The sequence below is a fragment of the Podarcis gaigeae genome (assembly GCF_964106915.1).
Source record: "Podarcis gaigeae genome assembly, chromosome: 1".
Lineage (NCBI taxonomy): Eukaryota > Metazoa > Chordata > Lepidosauria > Squamata > Lacertidae > Podarcis > Podarcis gaigeae.
This window is the reverse complement of record NC_139678.1, coordinates 107047780-107070692: the sequence shown is the minus strand read 5'-3', so window position 1 is coordinate 107070692 and position 22913 is coordinate 107047780.

Sequence of the window (22913 nt, the reverse complement as noted above, 5' to 3'; positions counted from 1 at the left end):
ATATTTTAAAGATTAGCCAAGAAAGGGATTTTAAGACAAATGGAAATGCATCTTCAATAACTTCTGCAGTGTGTATGCTGAGTGCGGGAAGCTAACTAAATTGTATTGAAGAAAACCACGTGGGCTTGTGGTAATGGAAAATAGAGAAGTTTAGCAACACTGTTACTTTCACTCCAAATACTGTTCAGGAGACAACTCTGACATCCAAGACATAGTGTCATACATACAGAACCTTGTACTTTGTGTGTGCATGTCTGTCTGTTTGTTTTTTGTTTTAATGTTTCGTCTGTAAACTTCCAAGGTCAAATGTTTTGGCTAAAATTTATTAACTGCAGAAAGAAAAATGAAAACCCTGCAGTGCTCTGTAGTAATGCCTTAGCAATACACTATATTGTCATTGAGAGGTTCAGCAGGCAGCAGCGACATAAGTCACTAAGATGCTCATTTATTCATCATGCAAATAGAGAGAGAGAGAGAGAGAGAGAGAGAGAGAGAGAGAGAGATGAAATGCATCATCACAAAAAGGAGGGTGCAGATTTTCAAATCATTTGCGTATTCTGATTTGCATGTATATATGCCAATTTAGAAATATTTACCATAATTCAAATAGAAATACAGCACATCATAGACTGTAACCCAGTTTCTCTGGAAAGTACTACTGTACTGACCTGAAAACTGCTATTCTCCAACAAAGCAATCTCAAAGGGATGCTCCAACATAAACTATTAAACGAAGAAAGAATTATTTTTATTTATTTTAAGTATTTCTAGGCCACTTTTCCAGGCAATACTCATCCAAAGCATTATACAACTACATGAAACACAGCAAAAGCCAACTAAAAACCTGACTTTTTTTGGGGGGGGGGGAGGAGAACACACACCAGTAAAAGATAATAAAAATTAGCCTCATTCCATCCACAAACATTAGTCCCAGAAGATCAATTGGAAAAGAAAGGCCTTTAAGGCCTCCGCAGCAGGGTGGCACATCAAAGGTTCACTGGGAGTGGGTTCCAAAGCTGTGGAGCCACCATGGAAAAGGCCCTCTCCCTTGTGCCCCCCAACCCCGCTGGTCTAGTGGGTGGACACACCAAGAAAACCTCTGCTGCAGATCTCAGGGTGCCTGGGGAGATAATATAGGCGCAGGTAATTCAATAAATAGCTTGGTCCCAAACCACTGAGAGCAGGGGTGGCCCTCCAGGTGTTGTTGAACTTTGTAAAGATTAGGATAGCACATGAAAGAGGAAGACATTTCTAAGAGGCTGGGGCAGCATCCAGTGCTCCTATTCTACAAGTGCAAGGGATGTACGCTAGCAGAACTAAACTCCCATCTTCTCCTCTTCCTTGCAGCCCCCACTGCCCTTAAAGACAGCTTGGAAACTTCAGCTGGTTTGGAATATGGCCACCAGAGTGCCCCAACCTCTTCCCCAAGACACTGGAGGCTGAGTAGTCACAGAATCCAGGAGATTGCAGGTGTCTAAAGGTGCAGGCTGAATTGGCTTCTCCAGATAGGGCTGTACTCCTGCCTGCCAGACTACCAGTCTTCCCCTGTCAGTGGCAAATTCAGGAGCATTGCCAGGCTGTGTCTTTCAGGGGAAATGTTACCTCATCCAGTACCAGCTATAAACCTCATACCAAAGCCAGGAATCTCCCAAAGCATGGTACCTCCATCTTGACTGAGTTTCACTTCAGTTTGTCCACTTTCATTTGAATAGGGACAATGATTTCCTGTCCCACTAATGAGGATTGTCAGTTGAATGTCAGGCGAATGGTCAGGTCACTTTGCTTATGACATTTGTTCCTTCATTCTTATATGTAGAATTTGTACCCTACCCTTCATATTATACATTAAAGGTAAAGGTAAAGGGACCCCTGACCATTAGGTTCAGTCGTGGCCGACTCTGGGGTTGCGGCGCTCATCTCGCTTTATTGGCCGAGGGAGCCGGCATACAGCTTCCGGGTCATGTGGCCAGCATGACTAAGCTGCTTCTGGCGAACCAGAGCAGTGCACGGAAACGCCGTTTACCTTCCCACCGGTGTGGGAATAATATTATACATATTATACATATGTATTATACATATTATACATATGTATAATATTATACATTATAGAGACTTAATGGATAAGGCTTCATGCATCCAATGAAATTCAGGGAAGTCCACAAACAACTTATGCCACAATAAAGCTTTTAGTATTTTGAAAAAGTATGAGGGAAGCATTGCAAACTATTCCGGAACAAAACAAAAAGCCCTCCATTGTGATGAAAGCAAAGGCATAAGATTATTAGGTTTTAAATACCACATGGAGGGGGACTATGAAATCAAGCAAATCTTGCTTAACTCTGAACTGCCGTATGAGGGAATAAAAAGAACAGAGGAAAAATATCTAGTGCTCTGATCTGAATAACAGCGACACATGCAGATGACTCAGCTACCATAAAATGAGTTCTCTTCCCCTGAGGTAGCTTGGTCATCCTTATGCTGCCAAGTTGCACTGAGAATCTTACCAAAATATCTGATACAGATGGCTGGCAAAATGTGTGGCAAAGTAGTTGGCTGCAACAGATGTTCTGGGTGTGCCCCTCACAACAGTGAGGTGCTTAGCATGTAGGATGAGCCTCATGCAGTGCTGGATTTATGTATAGACTAAGTAGGCTGAAGCCTAGGGCCTCTAAATCTAGGGGGCCTTGCTAGCCTGTCCGCTCCCCAGCAGGCAACCTCCCCTCTCCCAAAATTGCAAACCAAGACTTCATGCGAGAGCAGGGCAACTTCTAAAATCTAGGGGGCCTCAGCAGCCTGCCCACTCCCCAGTCTCCCAGTTCCACAGTCTCCCCTCTCCCAAAATTGCAAACCCAAGACTTCACGCAAGGGCAGGGCAACTCAGGCCCAGCAACTATGAGACTCAGGGCTAGCCAGTGGGGCCCAATTTGAAGACTTTAGTTTTTTTATAGGGTTTTTTTTTGTAGGGCCCCAGTTCACAGCCAAAGTTTGCAAAATCTTATAGATATACATAAAATCCATCTAGATTGCCTAGGTACAGGGGCCCCCTTAGGAGCAGCCCACAGGGCCCAGTTTGGCTGCTCCAATTGCCTTAAGGTCAGCCCTGATGAGACTGTGCAGGGGTTGGACTGACAAGCCCTGCACCTTTTAGGTCCCTGGTGTCACTATTCAGAGTACAGACTCAAGTACTTGTTATGGAAATAAGAGGGGCACTTATTGGAAATTAGTTTTGTCACTTCCCCACCCCCCAACCTTGGGATGATGAGCCCAGCCACCTTTTATTCACAGTTGCATAAGCACTACACTACAGCATGGCCATAAACCTGTACATTAAACCGCTGACATACACACCCAATATGTAGCAATGGAGATTTATGAATGAACACTGTTTTATTAATGTACTCTGTATTTTTGGAATTACCTAAGAGCCACCTATAGGGAGCTCTAGAATCTGACAGCTAACCAATTGGGTACTACCAAACAGTGACCCCTATTGCTGAAAGCAGGTAACCAGCAGGAAACGCTTCAGCTCAGCCTTTGCACTGTTGACGGAACACCCCCTGCTGTGCAGATAATGGAGAAAGCTCATAAATTGTATCCCTTCTGGTGTCCTGGCCAACTCTATTATGCTGGTGTAAACCCTGGTGCACCAGGAGCCAAGAATAGCTGCAAATAAAATCTGGTCATACATCAGCGACTGATAAGACTTGTCAACCAGTTCTTCTAAAATATTGTTAAATTATAAAGCTCCAAAATACAGGCCAAAAGAGAGCAGGTCTGGGAAGAGTGAGGCATACAATGGGCACCACCAGTGAAAAGGCCCTGCTCCGTGTAGCTCCTGTCCTGTTATTTGATAGAGTGTCCACTTGCCCTCCTTCTGGACATGGAATGCCCTCTATTGGAGTCTCCAGGTCTAATATAAAGACAATAAGAAGGGAGAGCAGGGACCTTTAAGTTCTCAACAGCTTTTAATCAAGGAAGCAAGCACACAGGTCACCTGGCCAGGCCTGCACACAATCTTGTTTTTGTACAATCTTGTTTGTCTCAACAACCAAAATTATATTATCAACAAATACAAGCAGAAAAGTTTTTTTCCTTCATTTGCAAGGAATCGTACAAAATAAAGTGGCACTAATAAAGAAAAGTTCCAGGGTGCCAACAGAAAGCAAACTAAAAATGCTTTTGCAGTTCATCAGAACTATCCAGCAATATCAAGTTATAGGAAAACTGGCGCTATTAACAGTAACCCTTCTAGTTCGTTAATTGATTTGGCAACTTCCATGCACATGACCTCTGATGCTAATTCCCCCAAAAAAAGTTAAATGATAACTCATCAGAGGCAGCTAGAGTTGCAAATGGAAACAAAATATCTGTGAAAGGAAGAAGAGCAGGTTTGCTCAAGGGTGTTGCAGGTAGAAATACTGTTTGTAATGAAGTGAGAGCAGTAGTTGCTTGAATTAACAAATAAGAAAGTTTTGAGAATTTGCATGCTAGATTAAAACTGATTAATTCATTGAGACAGGGATTGTAAGAAAAACACTGGGGCCTAATTTGAATAATAGAGTGCCTAGTATCTGGTGGGCAATCTCCTCCTTTATTTCTACACTGTGGTTCCAGACCAAATCACCTGTCAGGAGAACTATGAGATTCAGGTAGGGTCTGATGCCTTGTCAATCCCAGCAGCTTTATCACAGGAAGACCTGGCCTGCCCATGCCTTAAAATAATGTTATTTTAAGAATAACATTACAACTTCATTTTCCTAAGAAATAATGCTTATTCCACAAAATGTTTACAAAGTTCAGCTATTGCAAAAGTTTATCATTGTTAATTTTATGCATTTTTTAAAAAATCACCATGGTATTTAACAATAACAAATTATGTCCTTTAGAGGAGAAATTGTGAATTGCAGAATTTTAAATATAGCACTCTTCCATTTTCTTCTAGTCATGAGGGTGGGGGATGGGGAGGGGCCCCGCAAGTGGAGTAGCCTAGGGCCTCTCTTCATCTAAATCTGGCCATGGCCTCATGCGCTCTCTCAACCAGTTCCAATGTGGCTAGGAGTGGGTTTCAGTCAACTATATGTTTGGTGTCAAAGAATCATATGCAACCAAGAATCCTGGTATGAACCAATCAATGGTTAACTGATAAACAAGTGCATTTTAAACCTTGGGTTATGATGAGACTGGTTTGTTTAACTACTGCTTGTTTAAAGCAGAATTTCTAGTTTACACCTAATGCTGAATTGAGATTTGCACATAATGCTAAACTAAGGCTCTTCAAAATTGTATGGAAAACCACAGTTTAGCATTACATGAGCTCCAGCCTGCCGATGTATCAGTCCACTGATGGTATGTCAGTCACTTGGTCTTCAGGAAAATTGAACTTGTTTCCATTTTTTTCTTTTTTTAATTAGGCAATATTTTCTTAAGGTTTGCAAACTGATTGTGTTGACAAGGAGTCCCATTCATGTTCCTCAGAGCAGATTAATCATGTCTCTTCCATCAGCCCCTTTCTCTCTTCTGCTAGTAGCTGTTACACCAGCTTGCCTGTGTCTGCTTTCCCAGAGACATGAAGCAAAAAGTCAATGCTGTGGAGCCCAATTACCAGTCTAATTAAGTTTTTGCAGCACTTCACTGAAAGCAGTTATTTCTGTCCCAGGACATTCGGTCAGATTGCTCCATACTTGTCTTTTAAAAATTCAGTGTTAGGGTGGGAAGATGGAAGAGGACTCTTGACCAATGTCCTCTTAGGTAAAACACCATCAATTAAAAGGTCCCAGGAAGAATAATTTCCAACTTTTCTCAGTAATGAGTTGTCTGGAACAATGTGAAATTTGGTGAGTGTGCATACAATTAGTACATTTCAGAAAGGCAGCTTTAAGTATACATACTTTGCTGTGGCTCTGAAGTACTCTCTTATCTTCCTCATAGTTTCTTTTTAAGTATTTACTTCCTGGTTTTTCTTTCTTATTTCCATCTGAAAACAAAAAATGAGAAACTATTGTGGAACACAGTTCAGTCAGAGGGACATAGGACATGCCATGCATGATAAAAGTGACAGATTCTTGAAACAACACCCAATATTTTCTTTCAAACTATTGTGTCTTATTCCTTAGTTCTTTGTTATTGTTTTAACTGAAGCTTTCCCACATCAAAACTATTTCAGCCATAGTAGCCTGAGATACAAAATGACCATTGGCCAAGTTCTCTGACTGTCCAATAGCTCATACTCAGCTGTAGGTAATTACTAGTCTCTCCTTTAACTTTATTCTTGCTGCATGGAGTTAAATTAGAAAATGCTTTAAATAATCACTGGACCATATTATTACCAGGGTGGGGGGAAGGAAAGAAGAGTTTCCACCACCCCCCTCCTCTGAACTAGAAACTCCAACCTTCTGGAAAGACTCAGAAGATGACAGCCTTTTGAATTCAACACAGCTTCCTATAATTAAAGCAAAACTTCAAGTTATCACAGAGATAATCCAGAATGTGAAGAAAACAAATTAGCAGGTAGATTTTTTGAAGGCATATTTTAAAATAATCTTGGCCGAGAATAGTTTAAAGGAAAAAAATCTACCCTCAGAAATCTGTCACCCTTTAGTGATTGATCTTCACATGTAACATTCAGTGGGTGTACACAGTAACTGAGCTGTACAAGTAAACAAGCATACCTGCTTTCACACAAGTGCATGCACATGTGTAGAGACAGCTTGTACCTTTGTTCAGTGTGACATGTGAACAAGCCTTTATGAATACTATATGGGGGCTTATTTTTCTGGTCAAGAAATAAAGTCAGCAGAGAACAGTGTACTGCTGCTTTCTCTCTCCTCCTCCTCCTCCTCCTCCTCCTCCTCCTCTTCCTCCTCCTCCTCCTCCTCCTCCTCCTCTCTGTAGGGTCTCCCAAACTTCCAGAGCTGATTTTGAGGGCATGCAGAGGAGAGAAAAGTTCTGCTCCACTAGAGTGTTGGAGACTGTCTCGTGCCCCTCGTGATGTGTAGATGCAGAGCTTTATTTCAGCCAGAATTTGTCGGAACTCAGTTCTGGCACCTTTCAGGTGTGCACCATTCCCATTGTAAGAGAACAATGGAGATGTTCGTGATAAGTTCTGGCACCTCTTTTTCCAGAAAAATAGCACTGTGTAGATGGACCCTTGGAAATGTCTTCCTGTTTTATGTTCTGTCACAGTCTTTATGACCAGCCACTTGCCCTTCCTTAAATATACCATCTATACACCAATTCCATGCCTTAAGGGTCTGTAGGCAAATAAATGTTCTTAGTAATCATGGAATGCCCTTCCCTCAGGACCTCACCAAAAGTCTAAGCCTGCCTGGACATTTTTGAACCACACCTTAAGGCTTTAATCTTTAAGATTGCTTTTCATGGTGAGGTTGCTCAGCATGTATAAGCTAATCTTAAATCAATACAATATTTTAGCATTCTAATGAGTGTTCCATATTTTGGTTTTATTGGATCAGAAAGTTACTGTTGCGTAGGCATAGCAAATCCTTCAGATAATCTTTCCCCGTGCTGTTCTTTTCAAAGTATATTGATTCCCTAAATGGACCCCTAAACCATCATTAACTTGTTCAGGCAAGAAATGTAACATTTGTGGACATTTTTCTAGACTAAAACCCAACATAGAGCAGAAGAACTCTCAAAGGAGAAGAGAAACCTAAAGAAGTTTGTCTTTCACTAAGGGCAATGAATATGTTCTATGACCATTTCAAGGGGTTATGGAAATGTCAGAAGAGCTCTGCTGGATCAGACTAAAAACCTATCTAGTCTAGCATTCTGTTCTTACAGTGGCTATCCAGATATCTTTTGGAAGTCCACAAGGGAGCCTATGGAATAGCTCAGTCAGCAGAGCATGAGACTCTCAATCTCAAGGTGACCCGATATGACCCTCGTGGTCCCTTCCAGCTCTGCAATTCTATGGTTCTAAGAATATAAGGACAATAACCCTTTCCCACTCTGGTTCCCCAGTCACTGGAATTCAGAGACTAGCAGCCATTGATAGCCTTATCCTTCATGAATTTGTCTAGTCTCTTTTTTAAGTTGCTCCAAATTGATCACTATCACTACATCTTACTGTTGTGAATTCAATAATTTAACTATGCACTACACGGAGAAGTACTTCACTCATTCCTGAATCTTCCAATATTCCGCTTCTTTAGATGACCCCAAGTCCTGGTATTGTGAGAGAAGTATCACTTTCTTTGGTTATCCTTTTTAGCACCTTTTCCAGCTCTACAATACCCTTCTTGGAACTGATTTGAGTAAGAACCACTCCACCCACCACCCACCAGGAACAGTCTTGAATTCGAAACTTGTCAGGCCAAAATACTGCTTTGGGGGGCATCTTTATTTTTTATTTTTATTTTTTTTCCAAAATTTTTATTAGGTTTTTTTAATAAAAGAGATACAAAATTAAAAAACAGCATTGTTTGTGTCTTTACAAAATTTCATAACATCTTTGGACTTCCTCACGTCATCCGCTCGCACTTACATTGTTCATAAAATTTTTCAAGCAAATTACCATCTTATTTGTAATCTTATAACCAATCATTACAATATAGTCTAATAATGCTCATCTAATTTAGTGATGGCCAATTGTTTATAATCAAGCATCCTTCTTAGCATTCCATCAAATTACAATAATTTTGTAAATAAATCTTAAATTTCTTCCAGTCTTCTTCAATCCTTTCTTCTCCCAGGTCTCGAATTCTGCCAGTCATTTCCGCCAGCTGCATATAGTCCATCAGCTGCATCTGCCATTCTTCCAGCGTGGGTAGATCTTGAATTTTCCAGTTCTTTGCGATGAGTATCCTTGCTGCCGTTGTTGCATACATAAAGAAAGTTCTGTCCTTCTTTGACACCTTCTGGCCGACAATACCCAGAAGGAAGGCCTCTGGTTTCTTAGTGAAAGTATACTTAAATACCTTTTTCAGTTCATTATATATCATTTCCCAGAAGGCCTTCACTTTAGGGCAAGTCCACCAGAGGTGAAAGAACGTTCCTTCATTCTCTTTACATTTCCAACATTTATTGTCAGACGAGTGGTATATTTTGGCAAGCTTAACTGGGGTCATGTACCATCTGTATATCATTTTCATTATATTTTCTTTCAAAGCATTACATGCAGTAAAATTTAGCCCAGTGGTCCACAACCTTTCCCATTCCTCAAACATAATGTTATGCCCAATGTCCTGTGCCCACTTTATCATAGCCGATTTAACCATTTCGTCTTGTGTGTTCCATTTCAACAGCAAGTTATACATTCTTGAAAGTACCTTAGTCTTAGGTTCTAACAGTTCAGTTTCCAACTTCGATTTCTCCACCTGGAACCCTAGCTTTTTGTCATTTTTAAAAACTTCTTTAATCTGAGCGTAATGTAACCAGTCTCGCACTTTATCCTTCATTTTTTCCATACTCTGCAATTTCCAGTTATTTCCATCTTTTTCTAATATTTCCCAATATTTTGGCCAATTGGCTTCCATATTGGGTCTTTTTCGGGCCTTAGCTTCCAGAGGTGAAAGCCACCTTGGGGTTTTATTTTCCAATAAGTCTTTATATTTTGTCCAGACATTAAACACTGCTTTTCTGACAATATGGTTCTTAAAGGCCTTATTGATCTTAACTTTGTCATACCATAAGTATGCATGCCAACCAAAATTATTATTAAACCCTTCCAGATCCAACACATCAGTGTCTTCGAGAAGTAGCCAGTCTTTTAGCCAGCAGAAAGCTGCGGCTTCGTAATACAACCTTAAGTCTGGCAGGGCAAAGCCCCCTCTTTCCTTTGCGTCAGTCAGTATCTTAAACTTAATTCTGGGCTTTTTGCCCTGCCAGACAAATTTAGAAATATCTCTCTGCCACTTCCGGAAGCATTCCGTCTTGTCTATAATCTGTAGTGTTTGAAACAAAAACAACATTTTTGGCAATACATTCATCTTAATAGCAGCAATTCGGCCTAACAAAGAAAGCTTCAATTTTGTCCAACTGTCCAAGTCTCTCTTAATTTCAGACCAGCATTTTTCATAATTTTCCTTAAATAGACTCAGATTTTTTGCTGTTATGTTCACCCCTAGGTACTTTACCTTTTTCACCAATGATAATTCTGTTTCTCTCTGAAACTGTTCTGATTCAATATCTGTCAAATTTTTCCCCAACACCTTAGTTTTCTGTTTGTTTAACTTAAATCCCGCCACCCGACCAAAATTGTCAATCAATTGTAAAACTCTTTTCGTACTAGATTCCGGCTCCTGCAGTGTCAAAACTAGGTCATCTGCAAAAGCTTTAAGTTTATATTGTTTCGCTCCGACCTGGATCCCTTGCACCAACCGGTCCCTTCTGATCAAGTTTAAGAGCACCTCCAGGACTGAGATAAATAACAAAGGGGAAATCGGGCAGCCTTGTCGTGTTCCTTTTTCAATTTTGAACTCTTCTGTTACCACATTATTAACAATCAATTTTGCTTTTTGTTCTGAATATATTGCGTCAATCCCATTTTCAAAACCCCTCCCCACTCCCATTTCTTTTAAATTTCCCTTCATAAATTTCCAAGAGATGTTGTCAAAGGCCTTCTCCGCGTCTATAAAAATTAGCACTGCTTTAGTGTTTATGTCAGTTTGCAAAAGTTCCAAGACATCAATAATGTTCCTTGTGTTAGCAAACATATGTCTGCCTGGGAGAAAGCCTGCTTGGTCTTTATGAATTACTTGACTTAAAACTCTTTTAAGTCTGTTTGCCAAAACATCAGCAAATATTTTGTAATCCACATTTAAAAGGGAGATGGGGCGGTAGTTCTTGAGCTGTGTCTTTTCAGTTTCTGATTTTGGTATCAATGTGATGAACGCTTCTTTCCACGATTCTGGCGCCTTCTTTCCCTCCATAATTTCATTGCTGACCTCCAGCAGTGGTTGGATCAAATAATCACTTAATGTCTTATAGTACTTGGAGGTCAAGCCGTCTGGCCCTGGAGATTTGCCCAATTTCAAGTTCTGAATGGCAAGTTCAATCTCTTGTCGTGTTATTTTGCTGTTCAGGAGTAATCTATTTTCTTGTGACAATTTTTCCAATCCGTTTTTCCTCAAAAATTGTTCAATCTCAACTTCATTCTGCGGCCCTTGAGTATATAATTTTTTAAAATATTTTTGAAAACACTTTCTAATCTCCACGGGGTTCTGTATACTTCTTCCTTCAATTTCCAAATTTGTTACTATGTTCAATTTTTGTCTTTTCTTCAACTGCCAGGCCAGCAGTTTCCCACATTTATTTGCCGATTCAAACGTTTTTTGTTTCATTGATTTAATCTTCCATTCTATTTCCTGGTTTATCAGTTTTGAATATTGTGCTTGATGAAGTTTAATTTCTCTCAAAATCGGCTGTGACTTCGGATTGGCTCTTAGCTTCTTCTCTAGTTCTTTAATTTTCTCCAGAATCTTGTCTTTCTTTTCATTTTGTGTCCTTTTCCTTATGGCATTCTGTTGTATCAAGAACCCTCTCATCACAGCTTTGCTTGCGTCCCAAATTGTTCTTTTTTCCACCACGGTGTTCAGGTTTATTTCAAAATAGTCCTTTATAACTTTTTGGGCCTTCTTAATGATCTCCTGATTTCTAAACAAATTGTCATTCATCTTCCATCTAAAGGAGCCGGTTGGTAATAATGTCATGTCCATTTTCAAGGCATTATGGTCGGAGCAGGTTTTTGAGCAGATTTCCACTTTCCTGACCTTAGGTGCCAGACCTCTAGTAATCCAAATTTGGTCGATTCTTGTCCAAGTCAGTTGAGCCTCAGAGAAAAATGTTCCTTCTTTTCCTAGGGGGTTCTTGATTCTCCATATGTCAATCCAGCCCATATTTTCTGTCATTTCAAAAAAGGTCTTTGGTAGTCTGCCATCTTTGGTAACTTTTTGACTTTGCGACTTATCCATGTTAGTTGATACAATCCCATTCATATCTCCCATCATTATGATGTTGTCATAGTCCAGATATTCCAGCATGCTTTCATGCAACTTCTTATAAAATTCCGATTTCCCATCATTTGGTGCATAGATTCCTAATATCAAAATTTTTTCTCCTTGATATTGTATTTCAATTGCCAAAATTCTGCCATGTTCATCTTTAAATAAAAATTTAGGTGAAAGGCTCTCTTTTGCATATATCACCACTCCTCTCTTCTTCACTATGTCTGAAGATATAAATTCTTGGCCAAGTCTCTTATTTATCAGCACTTTTCTGTGGAGCCTAGTCACGTGGGTTTCTTGCAGGCAAATAATGTCCAATTGTTCCTTTTTTAATATGTGAAAAATTTTCCTCCTTTTCTCCGGAATGTTGCAGCCATTTATATTCCAACTCAGAAGTTGCAGAGACATCCTGGATAGATCTGGTTATTTTTCTGGGGGTGGTACCTTTTTCGCTGAATCTTCAGAATCCAAGGGTGCAGGTACCTCTGGTGTTTCGAGCTCTGATGGTAATCCAAGTTTTTTATGAAGGTCCTCTCCGTATTGGTTCAGAAATTTGTCTCTGTCTTCCAATGTTCTAATTTTGATCTTCCTCCCTCTGAAAGTAAAAGATAGTCCTTGTGGAAAATCCCACCTAAAGATGATGGCGTTGCTCCTCAAAAGTCTTGCTAATTCCAAATATTCCGATCTCAAATCCAAAAGCTGTTTGGGAACGTCCTTGTATAACTCAATCCTCTTATCTAAAATGTCCAGTGACTTTCCGTAGTGTAGGCCCAAAATCTTGTCCCTCTCCTCCTTTGATCTCAGTGATATCAAACAGTCTCTGGGCTTGTCTTTTTTTGTCAGTCTTCCAAGTCTGAAAGCTGATGTAATCTTAAAGTCCGTCTCTTCTAGGTTCCAGTGCTTGGAAAATATTTTGGTCAAAAACTCAGCCAGATTGTCCTCTTCCACTTCGGGTATCGATCTAATCCTTAAGTTGGTCTCCCTACTTCTCAGTTCAATCATCGAGAGATAGGTCTGATGTTCACCAACTTGTTTATTGAGTGGCCTCACCTCTTTTTCTAACTTTCCCAGCCTTTGGCTGGTGTCTTCAACCAATTTTCTGTTCTCCCCTGTAGCTCCCTTCAATTCTGCAATTGTTTCCACGTTCTGTGCCACTTGTCCAGCTAATTTATTTAAACATTCGGTGTTTTGGTCTATTTTAAAAGTTTGCTCATCAGCTTTTTTATCCAAGGATTCCACTTTCTTATCCAAAGATTCCAATTTTTCATATATTTTTTCTAAAATGGAGGCAGCTGTTCCTGAGGCCATATCTTCCAATTGTAGTTCCTCTGTTTCTCCTTCCCCTGCACGTGGCAGAGAAGCTGCTGCTTCCTCAGAGAGCACAGTGGGTACCGAAGATCTGCGTTGCTGCAAGGCTGAGGCTAAAGTTGTTTGTCTAGTTCGCGGTCTTTGTTCTTTTTCCTTTTCTTTTGGCTCCTTTTTCTTTGCGCCACTCATTCCAAATTTATCTAAGGCTCAAGGTCAAGCTGAGTTGTTCCCATGAGAAAAAGACAGCGCAGATGGTAACATTCAACCAGGAGACCGGGAAACAGAAAGTATGAGGATGTCACTGCTGTAAAGTCCAAAACCTCTAGGGGGAGCTTAAAATGTCTTTCAGAAGGGAATCAATAAATACAGTTCACAGAGAAAACAAAACCCATGTCCAAAAGCCTTCAAATGCTAAATCTTCAGCAGAGTTGGTTTTACAAAAACACAATGTTTCAAGCCGTGCTTGCTGGTACCTCATAAGATGTCAAAGTAGCAAAGTCCAAGCCCCTCAGATTTTTTCCAAATTTTGTTTCAAAGTATTTATGTCTGCAGGCTGACTGCTACTGTTGCCAGGCAGTTCCAGCACCTGGGTTTCCTTTTTTAAAATGTAGATTCCTCAGAGAAAGATCCTACAGTCCAAATCTTAGCATAAATCCAATGCTTAAAATCCTTTTCTGCATTAAAGTGATGCACTGAATGCTCAAATCCAAATTGTAAAAGAGTTCATTCACTGCCTCCACTCCTCCTGCTCTTTGCTTTGAAGTTTAGTGTGAGCGGAAGACGGACTTCCTTTTTTTACGTCCTCCGCTTTCAGCCAAATTCAGAAGCTTTGATCTTTAAGCTTAATTAAAAGTCCTTATTACTCACGGGTTGCTGCTTTCCAAGGTGCCAATTCCAGGAAGAAAGGTCAGCGCTCACCGGCAACGGCTTTGCGGCTTCACTCCACCGATTGCGGAACGACCCTCAGCGCCGCAGCCTCCTCCACGATCCAGAGCCCCTTACGGGGTTCCTTCTGCGTCTTGGGGGCTGCTTCTGGCGCCCGCCGGGTCCCAAGACCGCAGGCTTCTGCCGCCTGCGGTTTTCCGATGTGGGTCTCCGCTTCGCCGTAGCGGACGACCCGTTTTCGCGCGGAGCTCCCTTCCCCGTTAGGAAAGGGCAGCCATTACCCTTCGCGCCGCCTCCGGAAGCCGCATCTTTAATTCTTTCCTATTTTCTTTCCTGTCATTGTTTTCTTTCCTTCAAACTACCGCCTTCTGATCCCAACATTTATTCATTTGTTTTTCAATGAATGAATGAATGCTTGTCATCAAGGCAGAAACAACAACCTTGCAATATCTCTAGTTAAATGGCATGCTGGACTTTCTATCACAAACCCAGAATATATAAGGTAGGAAAGAGAGCCAATGTTTAAAGTTTAATTCTATGCTGATATTAAGAAAGAGATTTAAAAGGCCAAATATGTCTCGAAATATCACTGTGGCAGTACCCAGGGCATATGTGTGTGTGTGTGTCTGTGCGCACACTTTTTAAGTATCCAGAGAGAAATGTTTACTTTAGCTGAAGGTGAATTTACAGTCAGCATTTTTATGGATTAAATATCATTTGAAAAGAACAGTAGGGGAAAAGGTTATTTTAAGGATTTTCTATTTAAACTAAATAAAATATTTATGCAGGCAGGCTTCTGCATAGAACACAGAGGCGAGTATTCATGGAGGGCTCCTGTCTGTTTCTCTAAGCTGAGTAATATAGCAGGTATAGAGATGATGCATAGGCTGATGCATAAGAGCTCTCTCTCTCCCATTCTGTGTATTCAGGTCCAGTCCCACACTTTATGTGGCAGATAGGTTTGCCACTTGGCGCACTACATGTCCCCTCCACCCCCCAAAAAGCCCTGCAATACCAGGTGGCAAACTTCCAGGACATAAACAGGACACATGGTGATATGTCCTGAGTAACTGACGTCACAGCAGGAGCAGGCAGCAAACTAATTTGCTGCATGAAGTGCTAATTGGTCTTCAGTTATATAATGGATGGGCAGCGTGGTGTGGGTGGTGAAACGACTAGAGTCTTGGACCAGGGTTCAAATCCCCACCCAGGAAAAAACGGGGAAGGAAGGAAAGAGAGAAGGAAAGAAACTAGAGGTGCTGCTAAACATTGTGAGCCCAACATGTTCTGGAAAAATTTCTTAGCAACAGTTCTGACACACCAGGGATACTGCTGTAACAACCACAACAGGATTTTGTGGTGGTACTACCTTAGTTCTTTGTCTGGTTTTCATATCCCTAAGGACCTTGGGCTAGACACTTTCTCTCAGTCTAACCTACCTCACAGTGCTGTTGTCAGAGTAAAAGGAGGTGGAGAAATGCCTTGTGGATAATTTTGAGTGAAAGGTGGGATAGAAATGTTGCCATATTCCCCAAAGTGAAAATCTGGATAAAGTCGTTGACCTTTTCAGTTCATAGGAGGGCGGAAGGTGAAGTTGTTGAGCTTTTCGGGGGAGGGCGAAGTCTTTGGGTTTCGCTGATTTGGTGAAAATCTGCCCGGACACCATTTTGACAGTCCGATTCCTGAACCCTAAGTGGCTCTACATGCAGACATTCATGAACTCGCCAAATACAATGGTGCATTCATTTAATACAGAACCTGTCTCCATGCAGGAAAATTGTGCATGAAGTAGTAAACTTAGGTTTGCCAGAAGATGTTATCTAAGCAGGTATATGATGTCAGTTACAGCTTTTTGGTCTTTACCTGTAGGATAGACCTGTGTGGAAACATTCATATTTCTCATTAGAAATGTGCACTTAGAACATTTTAGGTGTGTACTCAAAAGTGTGGAATATAAAATGGCCCCATATATGAACTGTTGACAAAGTATGCATTTGTAATTAGGTAAAATGCAATATAGCACAAAGAATCTTACTCCTGTCTACAAAGGTCAACTATGTATTTTTTAATTTTGTATTTTTTAAAAAAAACAACCTAAGAAATAGGGAAGTGTTGTATGGCTCACTGAATGCAATGGTGGAATGCAGATAAGAAATCAAACACAATAACAATATTACATATAAAGTCCTCTGTAAATCTATTTTATCCAGAATCCTGTTCTCACAATGACCAACCAGCCTATGAAAGCAGGACCTGATCACAACAGCACTCTCCCTCCTCGTGTTCCCCAATAACTGGCACACAGAGCCATTGTGCCCCAACAGTGCAGGTAGGACTAATAGGCACCATCCTCATCCTTCTTGCCACTGTTCATGTTTTTGCCCCATCCACTAGGCCCACCTTCCATGGAAACAGGACACAGCATATGGAGGTTACTCCTCCTCCTCCATGTACTATTGGTTCCCTCTGATAGGGCAGGTGACTTTCTTGTTTGCTTCACAAGTGCAACAGAAAGAAGGATAAGCAGCAGGGTCAGAAGGATCCAGGGATTGGCAGTGCATGCTTACTGACTGTGTGGCCTTGGCAGGTTCCCGTCAATGCCAATTCCTGACACCAGCCCTGTGTTTAACTATTGCTGTGTGACACAAGGTCGCAAGCTGTATGTGTGACACAAGTTGGAGGTTGGAAGCTGATGAGAAGGCCCAATGGCATGAGAAAGGGATGGGGCATCAGAATTAGGTTGTTATTGGCCTGTAACAAATTTACTGTTATAAAGTCAGCATGGGGTGTCCAAAATACCAGGGAGAGAGAAGGGGGCAAGGAGTGGAAGCAAGGTTTGTAATCCCCAAAAACTTTCCTGTCTATCAGAAACTTAGTCTTAGCAAATGTCAGGAGAATAAAGAGCTTGGTGCTTAAGCTAGGAGTGCATAACCAGCACGTGTGCTCCCATTTCCACCCTATGAAACTCTAGGCATTCAGAATGGCAAGTGCTGATAAGGGGAGCAATTTCTGTTGAATAAATGACAACTGCACAGCCAGTTTCTTCATGTTCAGCTATCCATCCTCCTAGAATTTCTGCAGCCTGGGTGAAAAAAGTGGTTCTATATGGGCTCTGTTAATTCTAGAGAAGCCAAAGCTCAAAGTCTGTTGATTCTGCCTTGGAATTAGCACCATCCATGCAGGTTGAAGTCCACGCCCTCCCCCACTATTTCTTTTCAATTTCTTTCAGTGGAAGTTTTTTAAAATGCTGTAGTAAGCATACACACTCTAATGCTTTCTATTTACAATAGTCCCTATTGGTGGTCTCTCCCAGGTAAACTACTGTCCCTATTTTGCATTTGGTAGAGGGGTGTTGTTGTTGTTGTTGTTGTTTGGGTTCCCTTTTAGAAATGTGTGTGGATGTAAACTAGAGTAAGGCTAGCCTGAGCTTCCTTCCAAAACATCTTTTCCAGATAAATGTGGCTGAATGTGCTCATTGCAGCTATTCCAGATCCACTGCAAGATTAAACACTCTATTAAACATTCATAATGAATTGTTATGGTCAGTTTCCCAAGACACCAGCTTCAGAGGTAAGCCCCAGGCACACTGTCGCAAGGAAATGTGCATAACACATGTTGAAGACCTACCTACAGCAACAGCCCTATTCACTTAGTGGTTTGGATACAAATGAACACAAGGAGAGGGTGCTTAGGGTCATGCCCACTGGTCTGCATACCAATTCCAGCACATTCCTGAGATTTTTTTTGCAAAAAAGGGGATGTTTTGAGCTATTTTTAAGGTAAATCGCCAGAAAAGACACTGCCAACATGGGTTACCATACGTCTGGGTTTCCCCAGACATTTTTAGCGATATCTTGCCCAGACACTTCCAACTGCAGTATTCTGGCTAAGTACAGGTAATTCTGGATTTATGACAACCCTAGTTTTATATCTACATGTATACACCCAAATGTGGAGGTATGTGATCTGAACCCCAGAAAATGGATAGTAAATGCTATGAAAATGCACTATTAAATATATTGCTTAGGAACTCACCCACTATTATGGTTTAGTGGTTAAAGAGATGGACTAGGACCTTGGAGGCCAGGTTCAAACCCCAGTCAGCCATGAATCCAGTGAATCTGCTGATGTATTTCAGCCTAATCCACCTCACATGGTTTAAAGCAAATGTCTTTCCCCAAAGTATCCTGGGAACTAGTTTGACCCTCAGAGAACTACAGTGCCCCGTACCCCTAACAAACCACAGCCCTTATGTGCTTTAAATGGATGGGGTGTGTGTGACCCTAGCCTTGAGTAAAGTGGAGAATGTGGAAGTAAGATTGAAGTACCAGTCTTCTTCACTGCTATTTTTCTAGAAAAAGAGGTGCTGGAAGTCACCATGAATGCCTCCCATGTTCTCTTACAATGGCACTGTCAGGTGGTGAGGTGGTTGCTCATGAGTAACCAGGCAGGACTCCGACCTGTCTTTAACAGGTTTTTATTTGTTCAAACTATTTACAGTTAAGAACCAGAAAGTTCATGTCCGTCTCAGTCACTTGCAGATTCCAGGAGTGGCCTCTTCCGGTTCTCCTCCCAGCGTAAGAACTTAGACACCCCAAATCTCCGCCTCCCCTCCTTACGTTTCACCCCTCTGCGTAAACTAGGCGACAGAAACGGCTTGCCTGTTTCCTGGCCGGCTGGGCTAGGTGAGGCACTTGGGCTCTCAGTAGCATCTTCAAGCCCTCCCCTTGCTCGGCTTTCCCCTCCCCCCTCTGCTCCACTAGAGGTGTGGCTTTCCCCACCATTGGACGAGGAGCTGCTCCTTAGAAGGATGGGAGGTTCTCTGTATTCCCCTGCCTCTCACCCCTGTTTCGATGGCAATCCCCTGACAAGCGCCCACCTGAGAGGTGCCGGGACTGAGTTCTAGCAAGTTCCAAAAAAGTCCTGGTCTTGTTGGCTTTTGTACATGAAACAGAGGGAGTTGCAATCTTGTCCTTTGCTTTAGGCTGCAAAAACTTTTGGGTTGGGCCTGAAAGGAATATAAGGGGCAAGTGCTGAAAAAAGGAATATAAGGGGCAAGTGCTGAAAAACTGATGTAAAAGGGCTTCACCAGCAAGTCTGGTTTTCATCTTGGAATACAATCTCTCTTGGTGCTTCATATTTACCCAGAGCCTTGGAGACATGTTTTCTCTCTCGAAAGGGAGGGGAAATTTTCAACCTATGACACAGCCCAGAGCAGGTCACATTTTCCTTGTGTGGGGGTTATTGTTTCTTTTTAAAAAAAAATCTTTTGACAACTGAACTTTGCAAGGAACTCAAGACAGAAAAGAATACTATGCTTTCCCGGGCCGCAAGATAAAACAAGGTTCTGCTGTTTAACAAACTTAAAAGTAAATAAAAATGGCTTTAATGATTAGGAAATGGTTGTTGTTGTTGTTGTTGTTTTAAAAATGGAAGCAAATCTGCAGATATGTATGACGTTGGTTTTTCCCCATTTTGGTAGCTTATACAAAAAACAAATGGTTAGAAAATAAAGAAAAGTCACAGAAGCAAGACATTCACAATCCATGCATTCTTGACCTTCTGGCTCGATTATTACAACTCATTTTATCTGACAAAAAGCCACATGCCATGAAAAGCTTCCAGCTAGTACAAAGTGCAGCCGCTCCTCTCGTTAGCAAAATATGTCATCAATTCTGCCTCTCCCCCAACAAGCACATTCCCCACACAGCTACTTTGTGCTGGCTCTGTCTCAATTAGTTCTGATGATCTCTTGCTCACTTGAGCAAATGCCTGAAGACCCTTGACAATTGTAGGGTGATACTTTTGCTGCTGTACTAGCAGGTCCAAGAGATTTGCCTGACCCCTAGATCCATATGCTTCTAGAGCTTGGGAATGGCAAGGAAGGAAGGCACTCCTGGGCCAGATGGAGACAACTGAGATGGTCCAGGAGACATGTTTCCTGCAGAGCCCAGGAAGCCTTAGTCCAAGTACAATGTAGCTCTTTAGGGAGCAATAGAAAACACAGAGAAGCACAATATGGTTTTATGAGCAATGATTTTTATCACTAACAGGTACTTATAATGAGTGCTACCAGAATCTTCCATATTTGGGCATGATTTAGTTGTCCACCCACCTTTTCCCCATTCAGATAAGACCAGAATACAGAGATAGCTGCATATGCCCCTTGGTTAAAAATAAATAAATCCCATTCTAGAAAACAAAAGCGTATGGTCTGGCAACTGGAAATTCTCAGCACACAATTTTTAATGTGGTTTGCTTGTGCGAATTTCTTGGTGCGGCTATAGGAACCCAAAATAAGCTTCATTAATGTGTGATCCAAAAATTCCAGATTCCCCCCCCCCCAAAAAAAAAAACTGATGTAAAAGTTTTATGCTACATTTGTGCTGTTTCATGCTGCAAACCCCACATTTCCCCCCCCCTCGCAAACTGAATAATTGATACTCAAACTGGGGTCACAAGTAAAAAGCCAAAATCCTTTGAACGTGATGTGCCCCCATCTTAATGTCTAATGTTTTTATATGTGTTGGAAGCTGCCCAGAATGGCTGGGGGGGGCAACCCAATCAGATGGGTAGCGTAACATTATCATTATGGAATGAGAGGTCCCTATTTTCATCAGAGAAATGTTGGAGGGTATGTAAACTGATAATCTCAAAACACATCTGGATGCTATGCAGCAATCCATCGTTATGAAGTAATTGTATTCTACGCAAGCGAGTAAACATCTCTTGTTAAAATGAGGGAGGTAAGCATATGGAGGACTGCTGTTTGCCAACCTGACCTGTTTGAAATGTGACATGAACATTTAACAGGGTTATTCGGTGCAGGTTTGGGGTGGGGTTTTTTGTGGTTTTTTAATCAAGCCGACAATCAGAAAATCCATGGTATCTTTGATGTCTGTGATATACAACAGAAGAAATGAGAACAAAATACATGCCAAAATGTTATCGGATTTAAAGCATAACTTACCGTCCCTTGTGAATAGCTAAAAAGAACGTGGTTCAATGTGAGGTCATTGTGGAACACAGACTGTAAGTGGAATACATAACAGCTCCAAAGGCAGCAGAAGGAGACTTTATTCTGGAATGGTGAACATTGTTGCCAGAGTAACAGAAACCTTGTGTGTTTTCACAAGGAAATGAATCACTTGTTTCTGTTGGCCAAAACTCTGTTTTCTTTTCATTTCATATTTGAGCTGCCTAATATATTCTGAAAGAGCCCCAGCTTTCCAGTCTCCTGACTAAGACAACTTGTTTAATTAAATGCTCAGCAGAAGGTTTGCATAGTAATAACAAAGAAGAACCAAATAAAAGCACGAGTAATTTTTTTAAGCACCCTTAAATGTCTCTTAGTATACACTTACTTTAATCGCGAGAATGTTTTATAATGATGAGGCATGATTCTGCCAAAGTTAAGCACTTTCAAATGGCACCATTTTCAAGGGATGGGGAAAAGATTTAAGCTTATGCTTAATTCTTGCATTCACTTAAAAGCACTTTAATGATTCTCATATTTATGATTTTAGTATGCAATCTTTATTTCTGGTTTCTATCCTCCTTAAATTACAGTAAGTTAAATATGTTTTTGTCTGATTTTTGTATCATCTCCATCATGAAAGTAAGATTATACTCCCTAGCAAATAGCTACTAAAGTAATCTGAGAGGTATCATTGGCTTCAAAAATACATTATTTCACTTGTTACAAAAGCATTTTTTAGTATTCCCTTCCCTGGTACATTTGTGAGTGAAAAAACTGTGGTCCATCACCACTTTTCATTTTTTTATCTGTTTAGTTTAATTTAGACAGTTTTTCCTCACTTTATATTCAAAAGAATCTCAAAGCGATGTGAAAATAGAAAAAAAATACAATAAGAAATATTAATAATCAAATAAAAATCTATTAAAAGTAACATTCTACTATTCAAAATAACATGGTACTATTCAATCAGTAGCACACAGAGCTATCAATAGCCTTTGATATAAAATCCCAGTTACTTTCTACAGCAAAGACAGCTTACCAGATGAAAACTGTACTCTTAAGATAAATTATCTGTATGCTGGCATGATAATAAGAACAGTTTGCTTATTTGTTTCTTCTCTATGAAATGCCAGAAGAGAGGGAAATAGAACACAGATAATTTTTATTTGTTAATAATAATAATAATAATTTATTATTTATACCGATATTTAAAAGCAATAGAAACAAAGAACCTATTTAAAATCAAGCTCAACTCAGCCCTACAGAAGTGCAATGTTTAAAGGCTTCACAGAAGAAAAAAACTTTTTACTTACTTGTGTATAGCATATAAGCAAATCCTTCAAGTATCCCTATTTCCCAGGGAGAGTCCCAGATTTAGAGAAGTCTTCCCAATTTCTGATTTGATCCTGGAATGTCCCACGTTTCCTTAGGACATCCCTATTTTCATCAGAGTCATGTTGGAAGGTATGGAGTTGGAAAGTATCGAGCAACCCCTGAGCCAAGGAGATAAATAACTATACAACCTTTAGAACACATCTGAAGGCAGTCCTGTATAGGGAAGTTTTTAAACATTTAATGTTTTATTATGTTATTATTTTTGCTGGAAGCTGCCTAGAGTGGCTGGGGCAACCCGGTGAGATGGGTGGGGTAATAATAATAATAATAAATGGGACATACCTATTTTCACCAGAGAAATGTTGGAGGGTGTGTATAAGGATGGAGCTATTCGTCTTCAAGGGGCAGAGAGTTTCATAAGGAGGGTGCCTCAATTGTACAATA